The sequence below is a fragment of the Salmo salar genome, chromosome 09 (genome assembly GCF_965601325.2).
Source record: "Salmo salar chromosome 09, fSalSal1, whole genome shotgun sequence".
NCBI classification, from domain to species: Eukaryota; Metazoa; Chordata; class Actinopteri; order Salmoniformes; family Salmonidae; genus Salmo; species Salmo salar.
The window spans coordinates 28,183,954-28,202,133 of NC_138299.1; the positions used below are offsets into that span (position 1 = coordinate 28,183,954).

Sequence of the window (18,180 nt, forward strand, 5' to 3'; positions counted from 1 at the left end):
GCCCAAATCCCAGTCTCTCCCCAGAGACACACAGCTGCCCAAAACCCAGTCTCTCCACCGAGACACACAGCTGCCCAAATCCCAGTCTCTCCACCGAGACACACAGCTGCCCAAATCCCAGTCTCTCCCCAGAGACACACAGCTGCCCAAATCCCAGTCTCTCCCCAGAGACACACAGCTGCCCAAATCCCAGTCTCTCCCCAGAGACACACAGCTGCCCAAAACCCAGTCTCTCCACCGAGACACACAGCTGCCCAAATCCCAGTCTCTCCCCAGAGACACACAGCTGCCCAAATCCCAGTCTCTCCCCAGAGACACACAGCTGCCCAAATCCCAGTCTCTCCCCAGAGACACACAGCTGCCCAAATCCCAGTCTCTCCCCAGAGACACACAGCTGCCCAAATCCCAGTCTCTCCCCAGAGACACACAGCTGCCCAAATCTCAGTCTCTCCCCAGAGACACACAGCTGCCCAAATCTCAGTCTCTCCCCAGAGACACACAGCTGCCCAAATCCCAGTCTCTCCCCAGAGACACACAGCTGCACAAATCCCAGTCTCTCCCCAGAGACACACAGCTGCCCAAATCCCAGTCTCTCCCCAGACACACAGCTGCCTAAAGCCCAGTCTCTCCCCAGAGACACACAGCTGCCCAAATCCCAGTCTTTCCCAAGACACACAGCTGCCTAAAGCCCAGTCTCTCCCCAGAGACACACAGCTGCCCAAATCCCAGTCTCTCCGCAGAGACACACAGCTGCCCAAATCCCAGTCTCTCCCCAGAGACACACAGCTGCCCAAATCCCAGTCTCTCCCCAGAGACACACAGCTGCCTAAAGCCCAGTCTCTCCCCAGAGACACACAGCTGCCTAAAGCCCAGTCTCTCCCCAGAGACACACAGCTGCCCAAATCCCTAGACTCTAGACTCGCGGGCAGAAATACAGTGAGTCTCAGTGGACTCCCATGACTTACAGGGTCAAAATGTGAATTCATTCAACGAACGCAACACAAAACCATGTAAACTATTGGAAATTGGTCCAGAGGAAGCTTTGAAGGCCAGAGAAATATGGAGCATTGTTATTTTATTATTTTGCTGTGGTATGCCAAGCAAGATTTCATTTCAATGTCTGTTATTCCTTTTGGGTCAGTGTATTAGTACCGGTTTGCACTTTTCTTCTCTGTGGTTTCCAGTTGAACATAAACCTACTACAGATCCGAATAAGTAATCATATTGATCTTGACCTGCCTTAGTTCAGTTCTATGACTGCAAATGATAAAAAATCTATTACATATCTAGGGCTATAAGTGCTTGTGCTCAGCACTTTATATCTGAATCACCGTTATTCGCTGAGTACATTTCCACATACCCGGAATTTGACTTGCTGAAGTGGCGCAGCCAGCAAAATCTGCCTAACAAACAGTCCGTACTGCAAGTTCATGCTGAGCCATTGAAAAGCAGATGTGCCTATGATGACCCTGTTGAATTGTTCTCGATCTGGTTTCCATGTCCGTCACCTCACCACGCTCGATGGCTCCTGCTGTGACTGGCCCAGCATGCTGCTTCACTGCCGGGGTCCATTTCTGTGGTTCCGCCCTCAGCTTACCCAGACTTGTTCTTCTCTCCCTTTCATTTAGGAGAAACGGAAGACATAGCAAAACACCGCTACCGGCGGCTCCCCTCGCCTTTATGGCGGCTGCTCTTGCCTTCTCGGCCACTAACACCCCTCCTCCCTTGCCGCTCCTCTCGGCCACTAACACCCCTCCTCCCTCGCCGCTCCTCTCGGCCAATAACACCCCTCCTCCCTCGCCGCTCTTCTTGCCTTCTTGGCCACTAACTTCTTTTCTTCCTCCCTCGCCGCTCCTCTTGCCTTCTCGGCCACTAACGCCACTCCTCTCAGCCAATAACACCCCTCCTCCCTCACCGTGCCTCGCGTCGACTATCACCCCTCCGTTCGCCGCTCCTCTCGCCTTCTCGGACACTTTCCCCCTTCAATCCTCCCTCGCAGCTCCTCTCGCCTTCTTGACCACCATCACCCCTCTCGCCGCACCTCTCTCCTTTTCGGTCACTATCACCCCTCCCTCTTCCTCCCTCGCCGCTCCTATGGCCACCAATGAGGAAGTCGACTAAACCATTCCATTGTTTCTGCAACTACCTCCCTCTATCATGCAACGTTGAAATGTGTTCTACCCTCTTGTGGCTTTGTCTGTAATGACGCTTGTCACGGAGTGGAAATTAAAGTAATGTTTGAAATGTGTTCTCCACAGCGCACCGCCATGATATACTTCCCGCCACCACAGCACACCCTGCCTTCACGGTACACCTCGTCTTCCCTGCGGCCCCTTCTGATAGTTCTTGACTCCTCCAGATGAGCCATTCCGGCTGACATAGAGACCTGGCCGTGTGGTGCTGAAAAGATTTGGCATGGGTCCTCAGATCCTCAAAAGGTTCTTCAGCTGCACCATCGAGAACATCCTGACTGGTTGCATCACTGTTACGGCAACTGCTCAGCTTCCGACCGCAAGGCACTACAGAGGGTAGTGCGTACGGCCCAGTACATCACTGGGGCCAAACTTCCTGCCATGCCACCCTAGTCATAGACTGATCTCTCTCCTACCGCATGGCAAGCGGTACCGCAGCGCCAAGTCTAGGTCCAAGAGGCTTCTAAACAGACTCCTGAACATCTAATCAAATGGCTACCCAGACTATTTGCATTGCCCCCCCCCTCCCTTTTACACTGCTGCTACTCTCTGTTATTATCTATGCATAGTCACTTTAATAACTCTACCTACATGTACATATTACCTCAATTACCTCGACTAACCGGTGCCCCCGCAAATTGACTCTACCGTTACCCCGTGTATATAGCCTCGCTATTGTTATTTTACTGTTGCTCTTTAATTATTTGTTTTTTCATTTCTTATTCTTTTAGGTATTTTTTTACAAATGTTTTAAACTGCATTGTTGGTTAGGGCTTGTAAGTAAGCATTTCACTGTAAGGTCTACACCTGTTGTATTCGGTGCATGTGACAAATACAATTTGATTTGATGTCTGCCTGGACTATTTTGGGGGCAACCAACTTTAACTTTTTAAACCTTTGTGTGAGTCTTAACACTCATTCGACCAACATGGTAATCCATCGAAAGATGCACCAAACTGTGGAAACAAACCGACAGTTACGAAGGCAACCTCAGAGCAAGATGATGATGACAGAGCTCCAAAGGATAATTTGGCTAAAGACTTTGCGGATAGTCACTGGCTCCTGGAAGAACTACGATAAGAGAAGAACTGCCATACCTCCCTCTCCACTTCCACCTTTCCCTGCACTGGCCAGTCTAGCACAACCTTGGTCCAGGACTGGGGGATGGACCTTCCTTACACTACCTTCTCACTCCTTCCACTCTCTTTGGCTCTTTTCACCTTCTCAGTGCTAAACACACCACCTGCCACTCGATGTGCTTCACTCGTGTGCATGGTCGCATGGATGACTCGGCTCATTCACTGAAGTTCAACAAAGTTCAACATGGCCAGTTCAACATGGCCAGTCCAACTTGGCACCCTACTGGAGCTCTGATACCTTGCCTGGACCAGTGGTGACTTGTCAGAAAGTCGCTGTTTCCTGCCTATTTCAACATGGTAGCTACAACAGCAAATGTTAGCTAGCTATTGCGGTACCGCTAGAGTTGAATTGTAGCTTAAATTATTAAACCACAGCTTTAGTGCTACCAAAGGACTCAGGATGCGACTTGGACATCGAGGGCTAGCGACATGACTACATCACTGCTCCCATGTCATCCCCACAACCAGTTGTGATTTTAGCATGTAAATCTTGGTGGGGCAAACCATTTTTTTTGGGGGGGGGGCATGCCAGCAATGCCACAACACAACACTAAACAATACATGAATTGCACTATAACGGTGACAATGGTGCCCACAAGCTGTTAGGGCCTACATAAAGCTGTACCAACAGCAGAGTCCCAACAGCTGTCCCAACAACTTACCACTGCTACACCTGGCAATCAGCGGAGCCTTGTCTGGCAGTGAAACTGCCCTGAATGACGGGTCGCCATTTCCCACAACAATTGCATGGCTTTCTCCATGCTGAGATTGGACAGAGCCTCCTCCAACAGCCTTCCTCATTTACTGCCTTTAAAAAAAACATAGCTGATATTGTCACAAGCGTCGTATAGAGGAGACCAAGGCGCAGCGTGTTGCGTGCTCATAATATATTTTAATGAAAAAACGAACACTTATACAAAAGAAACAAAACGACAGCAAACAGTTCTGTCAGGCAACATACAACTAAACGGAGAACAACTACCCACGAAATCTAAAGGAAAAAAGGCTGCTTAAGTATGGCTTCCAATCAGAGACAACGATAGACAGCTGCCTCCGATTGGAAACCATACCCGGCCAAAACATTGAAATACAAACATATCACACCCTGACCTAACTAAACAGAGAAAAAACAGCTCTCTAGGTCAGAGCGTGACAGATATGGCTGACTTGCTTAAACAAATGTGGTTTCTACTGACAATTGAGATGTACAAACTATGGCATAAGGGGACGACAAGCGGATAAGAGGCAATCCGTCATTTTGATTAAGACATTAATGAGCGAGCTAGGATGGACGTAGTCAATATAACTATTTGTTCAGCACTTCTGAAATGTATAGCGACAGAATTCAGAACATGGGGCGTTCTTGCAGTGTTCTCACTGTACACAAGTCAGAACAGAAAGATAAATAAAGGGGGCATATAAGCAGACAATGAAAGCTCTTACAATATTCCATGATTACATTTCTCTAAAACAGGTTATAGGCTACATGTGCACCACCAAGTCAGAACAGTAGGCAAAATTAACAGGGGGAAATAGACCAAATTATTAGGGGGCACATGGGCGGCTAACAGCTTACTACACAACATACATTTAGTATTACTTTCTTAGCTACAGTATACATATCTCCCTGGCATATTACATCATTTATGCAGCAGCATACAAGACATTTTTGGACTCACCTTGTTGTGCTGTGCTTACTTGAACAGGAAGGTGGCGCGGCGGTCCTTCATGGGCAAATTTTGTCATCAAAGTCTGTCATTCTCTGGATTTATGGTGGTTTCAAGGCAACATTTGAAAGAAAACTTCAGTACCAAAAAAGATACCGAAAGCACTATAATGGATATATAGGCCTAGCCATTGCCCCCCCTATCTGAGATATCTACTGCAGCCCTCATCCTCCACATAGAACACCTGTTCTGCCAGTCACATTCTGTTAACGGTCCCCAAAGCACACACATCCCTGGGTCGCTCCTCTTTTCAGTTCGTTGCAGCTAGCGACTGGAATGAGCTACAACAAACACTCAAACTGGACAGTTTTATCTCAATCTCTTCATTCAAAAACTCAATCATGGACAGTGTTACTGACAGTTGTGGCTGCTTTGCGTGATGTATTATTGTCTTTTCCTTTGTGCTGTTGTCTGTGCCCAATAATGTTTGTACCATGTTGTGCTGCTACCATGCTGTGTTGTCATGTGTTGCTGCCTTGCTATGTTGTTGTCTTAGGTCTCTCTTTATGTAGTGTTGTCTCTCTTGTCATGATGTGTGTTTTGTCCTATATTTATATTTTATTGTTTTATTTATTTTTAATCCCAGCCCCATTCCAGCAGGAGGCATTTTGGTAGACCATCATTGTAAACGTCATTGTAAATATGAATTTGTTCTTAACTGACTTGCCTAGTTAAATAAAGGTTAAATAAATAAAATTAAAATATCAGATTTGATATTAAGCAAAGCAAGGAAATATGGAAGGACATAGCAAGGAATCTAATTCAAAGTTCAACAACTTTAATTCCCTATCATGGCAATCATTTGTTTACATAAATTAGAGAGTGAAATAAAATGCACATTGCATTTACTTCGCGTCTACTCCACGTGACTAGCGGTTTGGAAGACTTGCTGAGAACCTGCTGCTGCTTTTCTATCGAGACTGCAGTTGTGGCGCGCGAGTAGCTCCGCGAGCGATAGAGACGCTCTGTCTGTCCTTGAAATACGACTGTTGAGCGAAATTAGGCTACTTCCATGTCAAAAACGAAATGGTACCTTTTAATTTGATTAGATAACAGGAACGAATTGTCAAGTAAAAGTACATTGACTCACGGTGATAACCTTTGCTGAGGCTTTGACACTTGGAACAGTGTCAAACGAGAAGTGGTGAGTTACTTGCGAATTCCTTTGATCTGTTCCATTTACTCTCGGGTTTTCATAGGATAGGAATTTGATATACACATTATAGCAAGTTCAAATGCTGTCATAATTTACCTACGTTTTAGATTTATATTAGTCCAACTATTGACATTCTAGCGCGGAGTCCTGTGTGTGTACGCGCGCCAACATTTTCAGTCAGACAGGCTGCGCGTGTTGCTCGGTCTCCACTGTGTCTGTTACAACAATCAGCAAAATATATCCCAGAACTTGCTACAGTTAAAGGCTAAACACTTTTTTACGAACTGTTGCGCACCTCAAATTATTAATTCAATGGATTATTCAGGATTTGAATACTTCATTTTATGTCAAATAAATAGCTGTGTTATAGTAAATAGTATTTAGGGTTTTATGAAGGCTGAGACTAATTGTATTTCATTAAACGTCTCACTGTCAGAGTGAAGTCTGTTCAAATTATACATCGCAGTAGAGTCTTGCAAAATACGGCTTCGAAATACCACATTTTGAAGTCTGAAGCCTTGCTAACAGTTTTGAAGATGAAGCTTGAGCTGGTGTTTTGAACACTAGCTAAAATACATAATTGCTCAACCTTCAAGTAGCCTGCGATCTTATTTCATTTTCTGAAACGGGGGCTTTTGTCACAAGCTACACTACATGACCAAAAGTGTGTGGACACCTGCTCGTTGAACATCTCATTCCAAAATCATGGTCATTAATTATGGAGTTGGTCCTCCCTTTTTCTGCTATAACAGGCTCCACTCTTCTGGGAAGGCTTTCCACAAGATATTGGAACATTGCTGCCTGGGCTTCAATTCAGCCACAAGAGCATTAGTGAGGTCGGGCACTGATGTTGGCCGATTAGGCCAGGCTTTCAGTCAGCTTTCCAATTCATCCCAAAGTTGTTTGGGGCTGAGGTCAGGGCTCTATGCAGGCCAGTCGAGTTCTTCCACACCGATCTCGACAAACCATTTCTGTATGTACCACGCTTTGTTCATGGGGGCATTGACATGCTGAAACAGGAAATAGAAGCACGAATAGTGCTGACTTTGCATCCAGAGGCAGTTTGGAACTCAGTAGTGAGTGTTGCCACCAAGGACAGACGATTTTTACGTGCTACTGCTTCAGCACTCAGCGGTCCAGTTCTGTGAGCTTGTGTGGCTGAGCAGTTGGTGCTCTTAGTCTTCCACCTCACAATAACAGCACTTACAGTTCACCGGAGCAGCTTTAGCAGAGCAGAAATTTGACGAACTGACTTATTGGAGAGGTGGCATCCTATGACGGTGCCAGGTTGAAAGTCACTGAGCTCTACAGTACGGGCCATTCTACTGCCAATGTTTGTCTATGTAGATTGCATGGCTGTGTGCTTGATTTTATACACCTGTCAGCAACGGGTGTGGCTGAAATAGCCTAATCCACTAATTTGAAGGGGTGTCCACATACTTTTGTGTGTATATGGAATGGCATGGACAATATTTCAATTATGCTATATTGCATAATGCAAGTATTATGCAGCTGCATGCACCTGTATTGTACAAAGGGACAATATCTCATTAAAACATTTCTTATTTTTCTCTTACCTGCAAATAATTGTCATGCATGTGCATCATGCTAGTTTCATATACAGATGCTTTATTATAAGAACTATATTTTCATATAACCTGAAGCTCATTGTTATGTGCTCATCTGTATATTAAGACATTAACTGTCAAACTATCAAATATCAAAGTCAGGCTATTGATAAAGCAATTAATGTGTGGGATTTGATGTGTATGACAGTTGGTTCATACCACCCCCAAACAAAGGGAAAGCCATTTGAGTCGTCATTGTATGTTTTGTATTTGACTTTGAAAAATATAAAAACCCAGGATGTCCTGTTCATATGAAATTCTTGTGTTGAAAGCAGTAATGGGAGGCGGTTTGCTTTTCCACAAGGAAAAACATCATATTTACAGACCTGATGGCCAGATGCTATTGTGTAGGAGTAACAATGCAACTTCGACAGCTGATTTGAAAAGGGTGTGCTTCTGTACCTTGACTGCTTCATCTCGCTCTCTCTCTCTCTCTCTCTCACGCATGCACACAGACATATTTTCCAAATTTTCACTTGAAATACAATAGGGAACCACAAAGGGTGACCCTATGGAATATTAGAATAAGGAGAATGTACAACATAGTAGGCTTGGACGGTATACCGTATATACCAGGGTATTTGGAAATAGCCACGGGATGTTTTTTTAATACCATCAATTCCATTGAAACTATTTATTTAATGTTTATCAATACATTTTCATATTTGTAGCTACTTTTTAAGTAAATATCTGTAGTCAACTTGTGCAATACGTTAGGCGATAAAGCAGATCACGTTCTTCATTTCACCTGCTTCAATAGAGTGATCAGGGACGTGCAACTATAGTTTTCCTTCACAGAAAATACATCAGTGCAACTCATTCGGCAGAAAATAGCTTCATTTTCAACAAATGACAACAAAAGTGCAACGGTATTTGGCTGGCAGCTACACAAGTACATGAGCTTACAATGAAAAAGCAATACTTTTTTCTTGCCACTGTAGTTTTGCAAAAAATGTATGTGAACCCTTTGGAATCACCTGGATTTCTGCATAAATTTGATCTGAAGTCCCAACAATTGACAAACATAGTGTGCTTAAACTAATAACACCCACATTATTGTATTTTTCTTGTCTATATTGAATACATAATTTAAACATTCACAGTGTAGGTTGGAAAAAGTATGTGAACCCCTAGGCTAATGACTTCTCCAAAAGCTAATTGGAGTCAGGAGTCAGTTAACCTGGAGTCCAATCAATGAGATGAGATTGGAGATGTTGTTTAGAGTTGCCTTGCCCTATAAAAAACACTCACAAAATTTGAGTTTGCTATTCACAAGAAGCATTGCCCGATGTGAACCATGCCTCGAACAAAAGATCTCAAAATACCTAAGATTAAGAATTGTTGACTTGCATAAAGCTGGAAAGGGTTACAAAAGTATCTCTTCCACGGTAAGACAAATTGTCTATATGGAGAAAGTTCAGCACTGTTGCTACTCTCCCTAGGAGTGGCCGTCCTGCAAAGATGACTGCAAGAGTACAGCGCAGAATGCTCAATGAGGTTATGAAGAATATTAGCGTCAGCTAAAGACTTACAGAAATCTCTTGAACATGCTAACATCTCTGTTGATGAGTCTATGATATGTAAAACACTATAAAATAATTTTGTTCATGGGAGGACACCACGGAAGAAGCCACTGCTGTCCAAAAAAAACATTGCTGCACGTCTGAAGTTTGCAAAAGTACACCTGGATGTTCCACAGGGCTACTGGCAAAACATTCTGTGGACAGATGGAACTACAGTTGAGTTGTTTGGATGGAACACACAACACTATGTGTGGAGAAAAAAAGGCACAGCACAGCACACCAACATCAAAACCTCATCCCAACTGTAAAGTATGGTGGAGGGAGCTGCTTTGCTGCCTCGGGGCCTGGACAGCTTGCTATCATCGATGGAAAAATGAATTCCCAAGTTTATCAAGACATTTTGCAGGAGAATGTTAGGCTATCTGTCCACCAATTGAAGCTTAACAGAAGTTGGGTGACGCAACAGGACAGCAACCCAAAACACAGAAGTAAGTCAACAGAATGGCTTCAACAGAAGAAAATACGCCTTCTGGAGTGGCCCCGTCAGAGTCCTGACCTCAACCCGATTTGAGATGCTGTGGCATGACCTTGAGAGCAGTTCACACCAGACATCCCAAGAATATTGCTGAACTGCAACATTCTTTTTTTAAAGAGGAATGGTCCACAATTCCTTCTGACTGTTGTGCAGGTCTGATCCGCAACTACTAAAAACGTTTGGTTGAGGTTATTGCTGCCAACGGAGGGTCAACCAGTTATTAAATCCAAGGAATCACATACTTTTCCCACCCTGCACTGTGAATGTTTACAGTGTGTTCAATAAAGACATGAAAACGTCATTGTTTATTAGTTTAAGCAGACTGTGTTTGTCTATTGTTGTGACCTAGATGATCAGATCTAATTTTATGACCAATATATGCAGAAATCCACGTATTTCCAAAGGGTTCACATACTTGTTCTTGCCATTGTATGCATGGTCATCATATTTCTGATGTTTATCATAGAAAGAATGTAGCCAGCTACATTTCCTAATGTTTTGCTTCAAGTTAATCTTGCATTTTACTAGAGAAAAGTAGGCTGGCTACACTGAGAAAAGTGCCAGAGAGAAGTAGCTACACATCAGTCAGAGTGCTGTCTGCTAATAGAATGCCTGTTTGTGAATTCTCCTCCGAGTGAAGAAGTGCAACTTAAGCACAAAAGTAGTCTGATGCCGAGCAGAAATTACAATGGGAAGCAATTTAGATCTGTGTTTACAAAACGCAGCAAGAGATTTCTTATGCGTTTTCTATATTTTCCCAGAAAGAAAAATGAAGAATTCTACTTTAACGCAACCCCTAAGTTTTGAACTTGCTAGTTATCTAAATAAGTTACTGAATAAGGTGATGGGGCACCATATTGTTTAAGCTTTCTGCCGTGTTTGAGAAGTCTAAGCCCTTTGGATGAGTTAAATGTACAGCTGCCAGTGCCATCTTTTGATTTCCTTGCATTTTTTTCTCCTCTCTGTTCTCGTTTTTCTGCTCCTCCCCCATCTTCTCTGAGCAGAGCAGGCAGGCCTGTTGCCCTAGTGACTCCAGACTTCACACAGACACAACGTGTACACATGCTGCTTCAGAGCCAGTGCTGTTCTTCCTTCAGACAAGCATGCGTCAAAACTTTATTCATTTGCACAATGTCTCTCGTTCACATTCGCTTGAAAATGTCCAAACTCAACAAAAATTACATTCAGTAGCTCCTACCTACAGTGCCTTGCGAAAGTATTCGGCCCCCTTGAACTTTTCGACCTTTTGCCACATTTCAGGCTTCAAACATAAAGATATAAAACTGTATTTTTTTGTGAAGAATCAACAACAAGTGGGACACAATCATGAAGTGGAACGAAATTTATTGGATATTTCAAACTTTTTTAACAAATACAAAACAGAAAAATTGGCCGTGCAAAATTATTCAGCCCCTTTACTTTCAGTGCAGCAAACTCTCTCCAGAAGTTCAGTGAGGATCTCTGAATGATCCAATGTTGACCTGAATGACTAATGATGATAAATAGAATCCACCTGTGTGTAATCAAGTCTCCGTATAAATGCACCTGCTCTGTGATAGTCTCAGAGGTCCGTTTAAAGCGCAGAGAGCATCATGAAGAACAAGGAACACACCAGGCAGGTCCGAGATACTGTTGTGGAGAAGTTTAAAACCGGATTTGGATACAAAAAACATTTCCCAAGCTTTAAACATCCCAAGGAGCACTGTGCAAGCGATAATATTGAAATGGAAGGAGTATCAGACCGCTGCAAATCTACGAAGACCCGGCCGTCCCTCTAAACTTTCAGCTCATACAAGGAGAAGACTGATCAGAGATGCAGCCAAGAGGCCCATGATCACTCTGGATGAACTGCAGAGATCTACAGCTGAGGTGGGAGACTCTGTCCATAGGACAACAATCAGTCGTATACTGCACAAATCTGGCCTTTATGGAAGAGTGGCAAGAAGAAAGCCATTTCTTAAAGATATCCATAAAAAGTGTCGTTTAAAGTTTGCCACTAGCCACCTGGGAGACACACCAAACATGTGGAAGAAGGTGCTCTGGTCAGATGAAACAAAAATTGAACTTTTTGGCAACAATGCAAAACGTTATGTTTGGCGTAAAAGCAACACAGCTCATCACCCTGAACACGCCATCACCACTGTCAAACATGGTGGTGGCAGCATCATGGTTTGGGCCTGCTTTTCTTCAGCAGGGACAGGGAAGATGGTTAAAATTGATGGGAAGATGGATGGAGCCAAATACAGGACCATTCTGGAAGAAAACCTGATGGAGTCTGCAAAAGACCTGAGACTGGGACGGAGATTTGTCTTCCAACAAGACAATGATCCAAAACATAAAGCAAAATCTACAATGGAATGGTTCACAAATAAACATATCCAGGTGTTAGAATGGCCAAGTCAAAGTCCAGACCTGAATCCAATCGAGAATCTGTGGAAAGAACTGAAAACTGCTGTTCACAAACGCTCTTCATCCAACCTCACTGAGCTCGAGCTGTTTTGCAAGGAGGAATGGGCAAAAATGTCAGTCTCTCGATGTGCAAAACTGATAGAGACATACCCCAAGCGACTTACAGCTGTAATCGCAGCAAAAGGTGGCGCTACAAAGTATTAACTTAAGGGGGCTGAATAATTTTGCACGCCCAATTTTTCAGTTTTTTATTTGTTAAAAAAGTTTGAAACATCCAATAAATTTCGTTCCACTTCATGATTGTGTCCCACTTGTTGTTGATTCTTCACAAAAAATTACAGTTTTATATCTTTATGTTTGAAGCCTGAAATGTGGCAAAAGGTCAAAGTTCAAGGGGGCCGAATACTTTCGCAAGGCACTGTATATATGTATAACCTGAGCTGGATTGCCTGTATTTGCGAATCATTATTTTGCTAGCAGCCACCATAGAAATTCGCTATTACTTATGCAAATTTTGTTAGCATTCTAGTAAGATGCCCAATGGTAGTTTTTGCCTTTGTGTTTGCGCCCCCTTGTGTACTAAGTCACTAATACTATAAATCCTGGGATGAGAGAAGGACGGTGTGACCATATAAATCTGGATACCGCCCAACCCTAAAACAGCCTAAAACTTGGCTAACTGAATCTATGGAATACATGTTTTGAAGCACTTGTGGAAACCTTATTTCGCAGGGCTTGTTGGCCCCACTCCAAAACCAAAGAACCCAGTGTGTTGCAATTTACTGGTCATTAGTTCATGCAGATGTGCTTGTTACTGTATCCTTGCCAACCCACAATATTAGAATGTCACCACTTAAAGCCTAGCGTATTGGATTTGGTATAATATAAAAAAAACACAATTTTATGTCAAATTATTATGTAGCAAGTCTAAAAAGATGTTAGCGTTGTTACTAGGGTAGTTAGCCTACAGTGTTACTCAACTGGCATGAGATAAACCTAATGTAAAGCCCCCCCCCCCAAAAAAAATACAAAATAAATAAATTAGACGGTTACAAAATAATTTACCTCTGAAAATCCTTGTTTGCCTAGTTCCATAGTGACCAGCTAGAGCTGACACCCCCCACAGACTTTACGATTTTAGCTGTCTTATGCCACGATTTTGGTGTCTCAAAATGTCATAGTTGTGGGAAAATTGTTAGGTCTTGTCGGACATCTTGACTTGTTCATTATGACAGGGTCTAGGTCTGCCGTTTTTAAGTACCCCTACGTGCAGTCTTAGGGTCTGTCAAAGTTCTGGTAGTGTCAGAACTTGTCTTCATCGTGTAGTGTGGCTGGTGTTACGAGTCAATCCTGGTGACTGACCAATAGGAACTTGGCCTTCACTTGAGTATGCACACAATAATACGATTATTGTGAAATGTCAGATTAATATGTTTGATTTAAACATTTACATGCTTTGCAAGAACAATTTCTCTAATAATCTTGTTTACTTGACACATCTGAAATCAGGCTACCTGATAGGATTTTGATCAATGCAGAAAATCGGCAATCAAAGTAAATGTTCTACCACAGCGACCGTGTTATTTTGCGGAAGCCTATTTGATTCTGAATTCAGACATCAGACTTTATATGTGAAAACTATTTCTAAGACGCATACTTTTTAGTTTTTCCAAACTCACTTCAGCCGTGCATAAGCGTAGAGTGAGGCTTGTGTTGCTGGTGCTGGCACATGCACAGATCAAATACATTGCTGCAGTTGATGTAGTCTCCGTTTGCTGATGTAGCCTCACAAGCCAATCGCAGAATGCGACGACAGAATGCATGCAATGCATTTAGGATTTATCTGCAATGAGCAATTACCACCCATCTCTGTAGTGTGGAGTCTGTCTTACAGGGTGGGGCCTTGCAGGGCTGCTGCCTCAACCTCATTCACCTCAGATCTTGCTCTCCTTAATACTACTCCTTATAGCATCACTGTTCACCAACCCAATTAACTCCAAATCCACACCACACTCCCATGAAGTAGTTTATTGTATAATTTAGGCTACTGGAGTACACCACAAAATATAGGTTATTGGAGATGATTAGACTATCTATTAATTTACACATGGTGTATACATCATCATTGGTTCTGCATATTCATTCAGAACCAAAACAGCTAGGGCCATTTTAGGTGATCCATTGCTTGAATAACGGGTTTTCTTTTCGCTTATGTCAGCGAGTTTGGATCCTTGTTAGCTTCTATGGATCTTTCCCTTTAAAACTATGTAAACACTGCTTGTAATTTTCATATTTGTCTTACCTGTAGGCTAAAACTAATGGAAGCTCTTCTGCAGACCATTTAGAAAGTTCTGTTGACTGATGTTTTTCTGGTTATCCATTCCGCCCGGCCTTGTCTAGCCTACTACTCCCTCTCCAATGTTGTTTATTGTCACAGGGTGCCAGGCTATAAAGAATGAGATCATTTTGGGGGCTTTCTGCTGTGTGATTCATGGCTGGCCCATGTCTGGCTGGCATCATGCAGCCCTCATCTCAACTGCAGCTGATTCACCCAGTAAAATGGATTAATCCTCCTGTCCGTCCTCCCTGTGCAGAGAGAGGAGAGGTTTATGGGCTTCTGTTCAGTGTACTGTGGCAGAGATATGCCATTACAAAATGAGTTGCAGTGGCAGCTCTAAAGTATACAGGCGTCAGTAATTGAAGAAAACCTTTAAGGAAATGTAGCATTTTTTGCCAAGGGATTTGGCCCAACAGGTGGATTGTTGCCAAAGAAGACTCCTTCTGTATTGTTTCCAAAGAGACTGGGCTGCTGAGTCCATGATGTTGCTTGTTCATTTGCGAGCTCAGGAGGAAAAGGTGTGTGAAACAGAACGACTGTGCATCCATGACAGTATGTATGGATGCAAAAGGTCTTCAAGTCACAGATTTGTTCAGGTTCAGAGTTCAAAGCAACCGTGTTCTGTATTATTCACATTATCCTTCTGCTTTAAAATATATCCTCAAGTATGTCAGTGAGATCTTTTCACAGTATGTCTACTTCCCAAAATAAGACGGATAGCTTTTGTCAACATCTAAACAGTATACATTATCAACCAATATAGACACCCAAGCTAATAATAATTTACTGAGGATGAGTGTTTTTTTCTTTGTGGTTTTGGCATCTTTACCTTCACCCTGTTCCCCTGAGGTAAACGCTGATGCATCATTAGCTGGCACTGACAGCCCCAAGCCAGCAGGGTGGATGGTGCGGTCACTCTATAATTTTATGTGGGGTAACAAGCACCATCTGTGTTGATGTGGGATCTCTATTCAAAGTGTTACTGTTGTCTCACTCTTAACCCTTTACACTCGTGGGAATTGGCTATATGGATAGGGATACATTTGAATGTTTCTTACAGAAGAAATACGAAAACAAATGCATAAGCATGGTAGCAATTGAAAGGGAACAGTTTTGAGATTATGGCAAAATTATTAAACCAAAGTTTGGGACACAACCGTTCACCTGACACAAGACTGAATCAAAAATAGAAAATGTGAGGTAGGTGCAACATAAGACAAAACAATGACAAGTGTTTGAATGAGAGGACTAACTGGTCTCTCCCAAATGGCCACACACGCACAGTTCCTAAGTAATTTCAATGCACTTTTATGACTCAAAGAAGACTCTTCAACTATATGGTGCTTTTTGTTAGCTCTCCTAGCTGTGCAGTTGAGCAACTAGAGCAAGCACACTTGTAGTTGTTTTGTTTGGAACATAGCACTACATCCCCACCATCACACAATTACTGTTGTTTACGCAATCTAAAAATGGCCCATTTATAAATCGCAATCTGGGCAGGTGGACATCATTTGAAAGCTTGTTATTCTATTGCCAACATTACTAAGGTATAAAATACAATCTTAGTGTTAGGCTTTCACAGGGCAATTCCGATAAACAGATCACGATTATGTTATACAGCTGATGAAGCTAACACTGTCAGTGTGCAATTTTTTTTTCAGTGTTATTTCCTGATAGTTGCTTGTTGAAAATACAATCTATTATTAGAATGTACCAGAGGCCACCAAAATAGAGCTTGTTCGGAAAAAATGTCTTCACCCAGGGGAGCCTGACTGGTTACTTTTTCTATCTGGCTGGCTACTCTGAGTTTATGGAAAACACTACTTGTCATAGCCAAAATCAGCCATTTTCAACCAGCATACGGGTATGAGTGTAAAGGGTTAAAGCACCTACAAAGAGTCAAGTACACTCTGATTCAAGCTCACATGAAAGACATGCTTGAAAGCATCAGACAATGCACTGTTATTGTTGAAGAGAAACAATGTTCCATGGAAGGAAGAAAGAAACCATTCCATGTCTGTGGACTGTGGCAGAGATGACGAGAATTGAGGAAGGGACGGAAGAAGGGAGGGTGGTCAAGGTTAGTTAAATGTGGGCAGAGGAAAGATCTCGGAGGATGAATTGCTGCCAAGAGGATCATGGCGTATTTGTGAAACTACACTGTGCCAGTATTTCCTCACTGCTTATGGTAAGAGGAGTAAGCCTACTAAAATATGCCTTGACCTAGAGCTGGGCGATATGGACAAAAATCCATATCACAATAAAATGCCTGAATTGATGCGATAATGATAAATTGAACTATAAGTTTATATTATTGTGCACCGCAATTTTTTTTTACCCTGTAAACTACTACTAGTTTGATTGATGTAGCCAGCAATTGTCCCATTCACAATCACCCACATTAGCAAACTTATTTAATTTCAAATTTCTCTAGGATAGGCTACTCAGCAAAAAGCCTGCGATAAGTGGTCGGTATGTTTGGTGTCAGTTTATCGTCCCAGCTGTACCCTGACCCAAACTATTCAGTTATGCCTTCCCTGTGGCTCAGTTGGTAGAGCATGGTGTTTGCAACGCCAACATGGTGTGTGCAACACCAGGGTTGTGGGTTCGATTCACACGGGGGGCCAGTACAAAAAAAATGCATGAAATGTATGCATTCACTACTGTAAGTCGCTCTGGATAAGAGCATCTGCCAAATGACTAAAATGTAAATGTAATTTGTAGTGTTTCTCACTTTGTGTGTTCATAAATATGAGACTAGGTATGAAATAGTGATAGTTCTCATTATTCCAGATAACTCTATGCCACCTCTGTTTGCAGTGAACACTTTCATCGCTTATTTATTTCTCACCTTAGGCCTAGATCATTCAATAAATCTGTAGCATGGAGAACGTTTTCACCTCTTTTTTTCTTCTTTTTTTCCCTTTTTTTTAACATTGTGCAGGCACCATTGTGTAAACCCTCCTTTACTGTAAGAAATCACCTGGAACACATTTTACAAACTAGGGGTGTGATTGTTTAAACAAAATTGGGATCCTTAACATTAAGAAAAATCCCAAAAGGAAAACCAGTTTTTATTTATTTTTTCATAAAATGTTAATCACAGTGCAACTGGGCTCGCCTGCTCTTTCTCTTTGCTAATGCTGCAAGTGTGTGTTCAGTCTGTTGCGCGTAGAATATCCTAGCCTATTCATTGATGATAGGCCCTGCTTTACTGAAGTTGCGAGACATTGCAAGCCTAGAAATGGCAAGATACAGCTTTTGATTGCCAATAGATAGGCCTAATCAGGGGTGGACTGGGTGATTTGGAGGCCCCAGGCAGAGGCTAGTTTTACATGTTATTTAACTGTAAAAATGTATTAACTTTTTAATGTGCCATGAACACAACCAGTTTTCATCTGATTGTCAAACAAATCACTTCAAATAGGTTACCTTCGCACGTTCATCAAAAATAATTCCAGCATCCGAACAGTGCACTGCAAACTTTCCTTCAATTCACAAGTGGCTGAAACTACAGTATCTCACCGGAGAAG

At 42.6% G+C, this 18,180-nt stretch overlaps 1 protein-coding gene across 2 annotated transcripts in view; it reads left to right on the top strand.

The window, feature by feature from the left end:
- Positions 1 to 5,917: 5,917 nt before the first annotated feature.
- Positions 5,918 to 18,180, top strand: part of LOC106611118 (syntaxin-binding protein 6) — a 143,642-nt gene continuing 131,379 nt past the window's right edge. Inside the window, exon 1 of one of the 2 annotated variants that reach the window (XM_014210986.3) lies at positions 5,918 to 6,202. The gene's annotated coding sequence lies outside the window, so the exon portion shown is untranslated. The remainder of the gene's footprint in view (positions 6,203 to 18,180) is intronic. The other variant, XM_082955702.1, reaches the window with a different exon arrangement.